Consider the following 11,941-nt stretch of genomic DNA (forward strand, 5'->3'; position numbering starts at 1 on the left):
ATGCAAATATCCTTTATTGTATCAATTTGGTCAAAGATTTTTTTCCAACACAGATTACCAAAATTGAACAAGTTAACAGTTAAATACTTACCTTTTCCAAAAGGATACCTTTTACTATGCACCAAAAACCTAAAAAAACTATAACTATGTGTACATCATGCACATCATTGTTTATGTTGTATTTATTTTCCTATGGGAATTACATTTAGAAATGTACATTCTTTACAACATTGTCATCCATTGAATTCATGCAGAGTTTGAAGATTTCAAATTGTGACAAAATGAAAGACTCGACCACGAAGGGACTCGAACACTCAATCTTCTGATCCAAAGTCAGATGGCTTATCCATTAGGCCACGCGGTCATCTTTATAGAAGTTGTCGAACCTGTGGAAGGTGTGGTAATAGTAACCTCAAGTATAACATTCAAAATTTAGAAGTTTTTTCTAGATATATGTTTTGGAAAAACTTGCATATGAATTACAAAATGAAATCCAACATATTTTAGTGATTTATGTTGAGTGAACATTACAAAGTATACCTTTCACATAGCCTAGATTTTGTAAAATCCTTAACTTAGCTGAGAAATAACTTAACTTTTCTATAGGCATGCTATAAAGTTTTATAAAAAGATTAGGGATGTAGGCATTAGAGCAATTTCTCATTGAGCTATGGCTGTTCTGATTTCACTGATTCCTTCTAAACATGTGAGATGTATTTTTTATATGCAGATATGCAAATAACCATTATAGTATCAATTTGGTCAAAGAATTGCTTTGCAACACAGATTACCAAAATCAAACAAGTTAACAGGTAAACACTGACATTTTCCTAAAGGTTTTTTAAGTTTTATGAAAATATTAGGGATGTAGGCTTTATAGCAATTTCTCATTGGACTATGGATGTTCGGATTTCAATGATTCATTTTAAACATGTGAGATATAATTTTTATATGCAGATATGCAAATATCCTTTATTGTATCAATTTGGTCAAAGATTTTTTTCCAACACAGATTACCAAAATTGAACAAGTTAAGAGGTAAATAAATACATTTTCCAAAAGGATACCTTTTACTATGCACCAAAAACCTAAAAAACCTATAGCTATGTGTACATCATGCACATCATTGTTTATGTTGTATTTATTTTCCTATGGGAATTACATTTAGAAATGTGCATTCTTTACAACATTGTCATCCATTGAATTCATGCAGAGTTTGAAGATTTCAAATAGTGACAAAAAGAATGACTTGACCAAGAAGGGACACGAACCCTCAATCTTCTGATCAGAAGCCTCATCCATTATGCCACGCTGTCATCTATGTCGAAATTGTCAAACCTGTGGAAGTTGTGGTAATAGTAACCTCAAGTATAACATTCAAAATTTAGAAGCATTTTCTAGAGGTATGTTTTGGAAAATCTTGCATATGAATTACAAAATGAAATCCAACATATTTTAGTGATTTATGTTGAGTGAACATTACAAAGTATACCTTTCACATAGCCTAGATTTTGTAAAATGCTTAACTTAGCTGAGAAATAACTTAACTTTTCTATAGGCATGCTATAAAGTTTTATAAAAAGATTAGGGATGTAGGCATTAGAGCAATTTCTCATTGAACTATGGGTGTTCTGATTTCACTGATTCCTTCTAAACATGTGAGATGTATTTTTTATATGCAGATATGCAAATAACCATTATAGTATCAATTTGGTCAAAGAACTGCTTTGCAACACAGATTACCAAAATCAAACAAGTTAACAGGTAAACACTGACATTTTCCTAAAGGTTTTTTAAGTTTTATGAAAATATTAGGGATGTAGGCTTTATAGCAATTTCTCATTGGACTATGGATGTTCGGATTTCAATGATTCATTTTAAACATGTGAGATATAATTTTTATATGCAGATATGCAAATATCCTTTATTGTATCAATTTGGTCAAAGATTTTTTTCCAACACAGATTACCAAAATTGAACAAGTTAACAGGTAAATACTTACCTTTTCCAAAAGGATACCTTTTACTATACACCAAAAACCTAAAAAAACTATAACTATGTGTACATCATGCACATCATTGTTTATGTTGTATTTATTTTCCTATGGGAATTACATTTAGAAATGTACATTCTTTACAACATTGTCATCCATTGAATTCATGCAGAGTTTGAAGATTTCAAATTGTGACAAAGTGAAAGACTCGACCACGAAGGGACTCGAACCCTCAATCTTCTGATCCGAAGTCAGATGGCTTATCCATTAGGCCACGCGGTCATCTTTATAGAAGTTGTCGATCCTGTGGAAGGTGTGGTAATAGTAACCTCAAGTATAACATTCAAAATTTAGAAGTTTTTTCTAGATATATGTTTTGGAAAAACTTGCATATGAATTACAAAATGAAATCCAACATATTTTAGTGATTTATGTTGAGTGAACATTACAAAGTATACCTTTCACATAGCCTAGATTTTGTAAAATCCTTAACTTAGCTGAGAAATAACTTAACTTTTCTATAGGCATGCTATAAAGTTTTATAAAAAGATTAGGGATGTAGGCATTAGAGCAATTTTTCATTGAGCTATGGCTGTTCTGATTTCACTGATTCCTTCTAAACATGTGAGATGTATTTTTTATATGCAGATATGCAAATAACCATTATAGTATCAATTTGGTCAAAGAATTGCATTGCAACACAGATTACCAATATCAAACAAGTTAACAGGTAAACACTGACATTTTCCTAAAGGTTTTTTAAGTTTTATGAAAATATTAGGGATGTAGGCTTTATAGCAATTTCTCATTGGACTATGGATGTTCGGATTTCAATGATTCATTTTAAACATGTGAGATATAATTTTTATATGCAGATATGCAAATATCCTTTATTGTATCAATTTGGTCAAAGATTTTTTTCCAACACAGATTACCAAAATTGAACAAGTTAAGAGGTAAATACTTACATTTTCCAAAAGGATACCTTTTACTATGCACCAAAAACCTAAAAAACCTATAACTATGTATACATCATGCACATCATTGTTTATGTTGTATTTATTTTCCTATGGGAATTACATTTAGAAATGTACATTCTTTACAACATTGTCATCCATTGAATTCATGCAGAGTTTGAAGATTTCAAATAGAATGACTTGACCACGAAGGGACACAAACCCTCAATCTTCTGATCAGAAGTCAGACGCCTCATCCATTATGCCACGCTGTCATCTATGTCGAAATTGTCGAACCTGTGGAAGGTGTGGTAATAGTAACCTCAAGTATAACATTCAAAATTTAGAAGCTTTTTCTAGAGGTATGTTTTGGAAAAACTTGCATATGAATTACAAAATAAAATCCAACCTATTTTAGTGATTTATGTTGAGTGAACATTACAAAGTATACCTTTCACATAGCCTAGATTTTGTAAAATCCTTAACTTAGCTGAGAAATAACTTAACTTTTCTATAGGCATGCTATAAAGTTTTATAAAAAGATTAGGGATGTAGGCATTAGAGCAATTTCTCATTGAACTATGGGTGTTCTGATTTCACTGATTCCTTCTAAACATGTGAGATGTATTTTTTATATGCAGATATGCAAATAACCATTATAGTATCAATTTGGTCAAAGAACTGCTTTGCAACACAGATTACCAAAATCAAACAAGTTAACAGGTAAACACTGACATTTTCCTAAAGGTTTTTTAAGTTTTATGAAAATATTAGGGATGTAGGCTTTATAGCAATTTCTCATTGGACTATGGATGTTCGGATTTCAATGATTCATTTTAAACATGTGAGATATAATTTTTATATGCAGATATGCAAATATCCTTTATTGTATCAATTTGGTCAAAGATTTTTTTCCAACACAGATTACCAAAATTGAACAAGTTAACAGGTAAATACTTACCTTTTCCAAAAGGATACCTTTTACTATACACCAAAAACCTAAAAAAACTATAACTATGTGTACATCATGCACATCATTGTTTATGTTGTATTTATTTTCCTATGGGAATTACATTTAGAAATGTACATTCTTTACAACATTGTCATCCATTGAATTCATGCAGAGTTTGAAGATTTCAAATTGTGACAAAATGAAAGACTCGACCACGAAGGGACTCGAACCCTCAATCTTCTGATCCGAAGTCAGATGGCTTATCCATTAGGCCACGCGGTCATCTTTATAGAAGTTGTCGATCCTGTGGAAGGTGTGGTAATAGTAACCTCAAGTATAACATTCAAAATTTAGAAGTTTTTTCTAGATATATGTTTTGGAAAAACTTGCATATGAATTACAAAATGAAATCCAACATATTTTAGTGATTTATGTTGAGTGAACATTACAAAGTATACCTTTCACATAGCCTAGATTTTGTAAAATCCTTAACTTAGCTGAGAAATAACTTAACTTTTCTATAGGCATGCTATAAAGTTTTATAAAAAGATTAGGGATGTAGGCATTAGAGCAATTTTTCATTGAGCTATGGCTGTTCTGATTTCACTGATTCCTTCTAAACATGTGAGATGTATTTTTTATATGCAGATATGCAAATAACCATTATAGTATCAATTTGGTCAAAGAATTGCATTGCAACACAGATTACCAATATCAAACAAGTTAACAGGTAAACACTGACATTTTCCTAAAGGTTTTTTAAGTTTTATGAAAATATTAGGGATGTAGGCTTTATAGCAATTTCTCATTGGACTATGGATGTTCGGATTTCAATGATTCATTTTAAACATGTGAGATATAATTTTTATATGCAGATATGCAAATATCCTTTATTGTATCAATTTGGTCAAAGATTTTTTTCCAACACAGATTACCAAAATTGAACAAGTTAAGAGGTAAATACTTACATTTTCCAAAAGGATACCTTTTACTATGCACCAAAAACCTAAAAAACCTATAACTATGTATACATCATGCACATCATTGTTTATGTTGTATTTATTTTCCTATGGGAATTACATTTAGAAATGTACATTCTTTACAACATTGTCATCCATTGAATTCATGCAGAGTTTGAAGATTTCAAATAGAATGACTTGACCACGAAGGGACACAAACCCTCAATCTTCTGATCAGAAGTCAGACGCCTCATCCATTATGCCACGCTGTCATCTATGTCGAAATTGTCGAACCTGTGGAAGGTGTGGTAATAGTAACCTCAAGTATAACATTCAAAATTTAGAAGCTTTTTCTAGAGGTATGTTTTGGAAAAACTTGCATATGAATTACAAAATAAAATCCAACCTATTTTAGTGATTTATGTTGAGTGAACATTACAAAGTATACCTTTCACATAGCCTAGATTTTGTAAAATCCTTAACTTAGCTGAGAAATAACTTAACTTTTCTATAGGCATGCTATAAAGTTTAATAAAAAGATTAGGGATGTAGGCATTAGAGCAATTTCTCATTGAGCTATGGCTGTTCTGATTTCACTGATTCCTTCTAAACATGTGAGATGTATTTTTTTTATGCAGATATGCAAATAACCATTATAGTATCAATTTGGTCAAAGAATTGCTTTGCAACACAGATTACCAAAATCAAACAAGTTAACAGGTAAACACTGACATTTTCCTAAAGGTTTTTTAAGTTTTATGAAAATATTAGGGATGTAGGCTTTATAGCAATTTCTCATTGGACTATGGATGTTCGGATTTCAATGATTCATTTTAAACATGTGAGATATAATTTTTATATGCAGATATGCAAATATCCTTTATTGTATCAATTTGGTCAAAGATTTTTTTCCAACACAGATTACCAAAATTGAACAAGTTAAGAGGTAAATACTTACATTTTCCAAAAGGATACCTTTTACTATGCACCAAAAACCTAAAAAACCTATAACTATGTGTACATCATGCACATCATTGTTTATGTTGTATTTATTTTCCTATGGGAATTACATTTAGAAATGTGCATTCTTTACAACATTGTCATCCATTGAATTCATGCAGAGTTTGAAGATTTCAAATAGTGACAAAAAGAATGACTTGACCATGAAGGGACACGAACCCTCAATCTTCTGATCAGAAGTCAGACGCCTCATCCATTATGCCACGCTGTCATCTATGTCGAAATTGTCAAACCTGTGGAAGTTGTGGTAATAGTAACCTCAAGTATAACATTCAAAATTTAGAAGCATTTTCTAGAGGTATGTTTTGGAAAAACTTGCATATGAATTACAAAATGAAATCCAACATATTTTAGTGATTTATGTTGAGTGAACATTACAAAGTATACCTTTCACATAGCCTAGATTTTGTAAAATCCTTAACTTAGCTGAGAAATAACTTAACTTTTCTATAGGCATGCTATAAAGTTTTATAAAAAGATTAGGGATGTAGGCATTAGAGCAATTTCTCATTGAACTATGGGTGTTCTGATTTCACTGATTCCTTCTAAACATGTGAGATGTATTTTTTATATGCAGATATGCAAATAACCATTATAGTATCAATTTGGTCAAAGAACTGCTTTGCAACACAGATTACCAAAATCAAACAAGTTAACAGGTAAACACTGACATTTTCCTAAAGGTTTTTTAAGTTTTATGAAAATATTAGGGATGTAGGCTTTATAGCAATTTCTCATTGGACTATGGATGTTCGGATTTCAATGATTCATTTTAAACATGTGAGATATAATTTTTATATGCAGATATGCAAATATCCTTTATTGTATCAATTTGGTCAAAATTTTTTTCCAACACAGATTACCAAAATTGAACAAGTTAACAGGTAAATACTTACCTTTTCCAAAAGGATACCTTTTACTATGCACCAAAAACCTAAAAAAACTATAACTATGTGTACATCATGCACATCATTGTTTATGTTGTATTTATTTTCCTATGGGAATTACATTTAGAAATGTACATTCTTTACAACATTGTCATCCATTGAATTCATGCAGAGTTTGAAGATTTCAAATTGTGACAAAATGAAAGACTCGACCACGAAGGGATTCGAACCCTCAATCTTCTGATCCGAAGTCAGATGGCTTATCCATTAGGCCACACGGTCTTCTTTATAGAAGTTGTCGAACCTGTGGAAGGTGTGGTAATAGTAACCTCAAGTATAACATTCAAAATTTAGAAGTTTTTTCTAGATATATGTTTTGGAAAAACTTGCATATGAATTACAAAATGAAATCCAACCTATTTTAGTGATTTATGTTGAGTGAACATTACAAAGTATACCTTTCACATAGCCTAGATTTTGTAAAATCCTTAACTTAGCTGAGAAATAACTTAACTTTTCTATAGGCATGCTATAAAGTTTTATAAAAAGATTAGGGATGTAGGCATTAGAGCAATTTCTCATTGAGCTATGGCTGTTCTGATTTCACTGATTCCTTCTAAACATGTGAGATGTATTTTTTATATGCAGATATGCAAATAACCATTATAGTATCAATTTGGTCAAAGAATTGCTTTGCAACACAGATTACAAAAATCAAACAAGTTAACAGGTAAACACGGACATTTTCCTAAAGGTTTTTTAAGTTTTATGAAAATATTAGGGATGTAGGCTTTATAGCAATTTCTCATTGGACTATGGATGTTCGGATTTCAATGATTCATTTTAAACATGTGAGATATAATTTTTATATGCAGATATGCAAATATCCTTTATTGTATCAATTTGGTCAAAGATTTTTTTCCAACACAGATTACCAAAATTGAACAAGTTAAGAGGTAAATACTTACATTTTCCAAAAGGATACCTTTTACTATGCACCAAAAACCTAAAAAACCTATAACTATGTGTACATCATGCACATCATTGTTTATGTTGTATTTATTTTCCTATGGGAATTACATTTAGAAATGTGCATTCTTTACAACATTGTCATCCATTGAATTCATGCAGAGTTTGAAGATTTCAAATAGTGACAAAAAGAATGACTTGACCATGAAGGGACACGAACCCTCAATCTTCTGATCAGAAGTCAGACGCCTCATCCATTATGCCACGCTGTCATCTATGTCGAAATTGTCAAACCTGTGGAAGTTGTGGTAATAGTAACCTCAAGTATAACATTCAAAATTTAGAAGCATTTTCTAGAGGTATGTTTTGGAAAATCTTGCATATGAATTACAAAATGAAATCCAACATATTTTAGTGATTTATGTTGAGTGAACATTACAAAGTATACCTTTCACATAGCCTAGATTTTGTAAAATGCTTAACTTAGCTGAGAAATAACTTAACTTTTCTATAGGCATGCTATAAAGTTTTATAAAAAGATTAGGGATGTAGGCATTAGAGCAATTTCTCATTGAACTATGGGTGTTCTGATTTCACTGATTCCTTCTAAACATGTGAGATGTATTTTTTATATGCAGATATGCAAATAACCATTATAGTATCAATTTGGTCAAAGAACTGCTTTGCAACACAGATTACCAAAATCAAACAAGTTAACAGGTAAACACTGACATTTTCCTAAAGGTTTTTTAAGTTTTATGAAAATATTAGGGATGTAGGCTTTATAGCAATTTCTCATTGGACTATGGATGTTCGGATTTCAATGATTCATTTTAAACATGTGAGATATAATTTTTATATGCAGATATGCAAATATCCTTTATTGTATCAATTTGGTCAAAGATTTTTTTCCAACACAGATTACCAAAATTGAACAAGTTAACAGGTAAATACTTACCTTTTCCAAAAGGATACCTTTTACTATACACCAAAAACCTAAAAAAACTATAACTATGTGTACATCATGCACATCATTGTTTATGTTGTATTTATTTTCCTATGGGAATTACATTTAGAAATGTACATTCTTTACAACATTGTCATCCATTGAATTCATGCAGAGTTTGAAGATTTCAAATTGTGACAAAATGAAAGACTCGACCACGAAGGGACTCGAACCCTCAATCTTCTGATCCGAAGTCAGATGGCTTATCCATTAGGCCACGCGGTCATCTTTATAGAAGTTGTCGATCCTGTGGAAGGTGTGGTAATAGTAACCTCAAGTATAACATTCAAAATTTAGAAGTTTTTTCTAGATATATGTTTTGGAAAAACTTGCATATGAATTACAAAATGAAATCCAACATATTTTAGTGATTTATGTTGAGTGAACATTACAAAGTATACCTTTCACATAGCCTAGATTTTGTAAAATCCTTAACTTAGCTGAGAAATAACTTAACTTTTCTATAGGCATGCTATAAAGTTTTATAAAAAGATTAGGGATGTAGGCATTAGAGCAATTTTTCATTGAGCTATGGCTGTTCTGATTTCACTGATTCCTTCTAAACATGTGAGATGTATTTTTTATATGCAGATATGCAAATAACCATTATAGTATCAATTTGGTCAAAGAATTGCATTGCAACACAGATTACCAATATCAAACAAGTTAACAGGTAAACACTGACATTTTCCTAAAGGTTTTTTAAGTTTTATGAAAATATTAGGGATGTAGGCTTTATAGCAATTTCTCATTGGACTATGGATGTTCGGATTTCAATGCTTCATTTTAAACATGTGAGATATAATTTTTATATGCAGATATGCAAATATCCTTTATTGTATCAATTTGGTCAAAGATTTTTTTCCAACACAGATTACCAAAATTGAACAAGTTAAGAGGTAAATACTTACATTTTCCAAAAGGATACCTTTTACTATGCACCAAAAACCTAAAAAACCTATAACTATGTATACATCATGCACATCATTGTTTATGTTGTATTTATTTTCCTATGGGAATTACATTTAGAAATGTACATTCTTTACAACATTGTCATCCATTGAATTCATGCAGAGTTTGAAGATTTCAAATAGAATGACTTGACCACAAAGGGACACAAACCCTCAATCTTCTGATCAGAAGTCAGACGCCTCATCCATTATGCCACGCTGTCATCTATGTCGAAATTGTCGAACCTGTGGAAGGTGTGGTAATAGTAACCTCAAGTATAACATTCAAAATTTAGAAGCTTTTTCTAGAGGTATGTTTTGGAAAAACTTGCATATGAATTACAAAATAAAATCCAACATATTTTAGTGATTTATGTTGAGTGAACATTACAAAGTATACCTTTCACATAGCCTAGATTTTGTAAAATCCTTAACTTAGCTGAGAAATAACTTAACTTTTCTATAGGCATGCTATAAAGTTTAATAAAAAGATTAGGGATGTAGGCATTAGAGCAATTTCTCATTGAGCTATGGCTGTTCTGATTTCACTGATTCCTTCTAAACATGTGAGATGTATTTTTTATATGCAGATATGCAAATAACCATTATAGTATCAATTTGGTCAAAGAATTGCTTTGCAACACAGATTACCAAAATCAAACAAGTTAACAGGTAAACACTGACATTTTCCTAAAGGTTTTTTAAGTTTTATGAAAATATTAGGGATGTAGGCTTTATAGCAATTTCTCATTGGACTATGGATGTTCGGATTTCAATGATTCATTTTAAACATGTGAGATATAATTTTTATATGCAGATATGCAAATATCCTTTATTGTATCAATTTGGTCAAAGATTTTTTTCCAACACAGATTACCAAAATTGAACAAGTTAAGAGGTAAATACTTACATTTTCCAAAAGGATACCTTTTACTATGCACCAAAAACCTAAAAAACCTATAACTATGTGTACATCATGCACATCATTGTTTATGTTGTATTTATTTTCCTATGGGAATTACATTTAGAAATGTGCATTCTTTACAACATTGTCATCCATTGAATTCATGCAGAGTTTGAAGATTTCAAATAGTGACAAAAAGAATGACTTGACCATGAAGGGACATGAACCCTCAATCTTCTGATCAGAAGTCAGACGCCTCATCCATTATGCCACGCTGTCATCTATGTCGAAATTGTCAAACCTGTGGAAGTTGTGGTAATAGTAACCTCAAGTATAACATTCAAAATTTAGAAGCATTTTCTAGAGGTATGTTTTGGAAAAACTTGCATATGAATTACAAAATGAAATCCAACATATTTTAGTGATTTATGTTGAGTGAACATTACAAAGTATACCTTTCACATAGCCTAGATTTTGTAAAATCCTTAACTTAGCTGAGAAATAACTTAACTTTTCTATAGGCATGCTATAAAGTTTTATAAAAAGATTAGGGATGTAGGCATTAGAGCAATTTCTCATTGAACTATGGGTGTTCTGATTTCACTGATTCCTTCTAAACATGTGAGATGTATTTTTTATATGCAGATATGCAAATAACCATTATAGTATCAATTTGGTCAAAGAACTGCTTTGCAACACAGATTACCAAAATCAAACAAGTTAACAGGTAAACACTGACATTTTCCTAAAGGTTTTTTAAGTTTTATGAAAATATTAGGGATGTAGGCTTTATAGCAATTTCTCATTGGACTATGGATGTTCGGATTTCAATGATTCATTTTAAACATGTGAGATATAATTTTTATATGCAGATATGCAAATATCCTTTATTGTATCAATTTGGTCAAAGATTTTTTTCCAACACAGATTACCAAAATTGAACAAGTTAACAGGTAAATACTTACCTTTTCCAAAAGGATACCTTTTACTATGCACCAAAAACCTAAAAAAACTATAACTATGTGTACATCATGCACATCATTGTTTATGTTGTATTTATTTTCCTATGGGAATTACATTTAGAAATGTACATTCTTTACAACATTGTCATCCATTGAATTCATGCAGAGTTTGAAGATTTCAAATTGTGACAAAATGAAAGACTCGACCACGAAGGGACTCGAACCCTCAATCTTCTGATCCGAAGTCAGATGGCTTATCCATTAGGCCACACGGTCATCTTTATAGAAGTTGTCGAACCTGTGGAAGGTGTGGTAATAGTAACCTCAAGTATAACATTCAAAATTTAGAAGTTTTTTCTAGATATATGTTTTGGAAAAACTTG

General features: G+C 30.9%; 5 non-coding genes across 5 annotated transcripts; all 5 read right to left on the reverse strand.

Annotated features, from left to right (window-relative positions):
• Positions 1 to 2,202: 2,202 nt before the first annotated feature.
• TRNAR-UCG (transfer RNA arginine (anticodon UCG)) lies at positions 2,203 to 2,275 on the reverse strand. Its single transcript has one exon. It is a non-coding gene; the product is annotated as a tRNA-Arg (tRNA).
• A 1,835-nt stretch (positions 2,276 to 4,110) lies between these two features.
• Positions 4,111 to 4,183, reverse strand: TRNAR-UCG (transfer RNA arginine (anticodon UCG)). The gene has a single exon. It is a non-coding gene; the product is annotated as a tRNA-Arg (tRNA).
• A 2,793-nt stretch (positions 4,184 to 6,976) lies between these two features.
• On the reverse strand, positions 6,977 to 7,049 carry TRNAR-UCG (transfer RNA arginine (anticodon UCG)). Its single transcript has one exon. It is a non-coding gene; the product is annotated as a tRNA-Arg (tRNA).
• Positions 7,050 to 8,894: 1,845 nt separating this feature from the next.
• On the reverse strand, positions 8,895 to 8,967 carry TRNAR-UCG (transfer RNA arginine (anticodon UCG)). Its single transcript has one exon. It is a non-coding gene; the product is annotated as a tRNA-Arg (tRNA).
• A 2,794-nt stretch (positions 8,968 to 11,761) lies between these two features.
• TRNAR-UCG (transfer RNA arginine (anticodon UCG)) lies at positions 11,762 to 11,834 on the reverse strand. Its single transcript has one exon. It is a non-coding gene; the product is annotated as a tRNA-Arg (tRNA).
• Between the last annotated feature and the right edge of the window lie 107 nt (positions 11,835 to 11,941).

The sequence above is a fragment of the Taudactylus pleione genome, unplaced genomic scaffold (assembly GCF_031769625.1).
Source record: "Taudactylus pleione unplaced genomic scaffold, aTauple2 ptg000914l, whole genome shotgun sequence".
In the NCBI taxonomy this organism is placed as follows: Eukaryota; Metazoa; Chordata; class Amphibia; order Anura; family Myobatrachidae; genus Taudactylus; species Taudactylus pleione.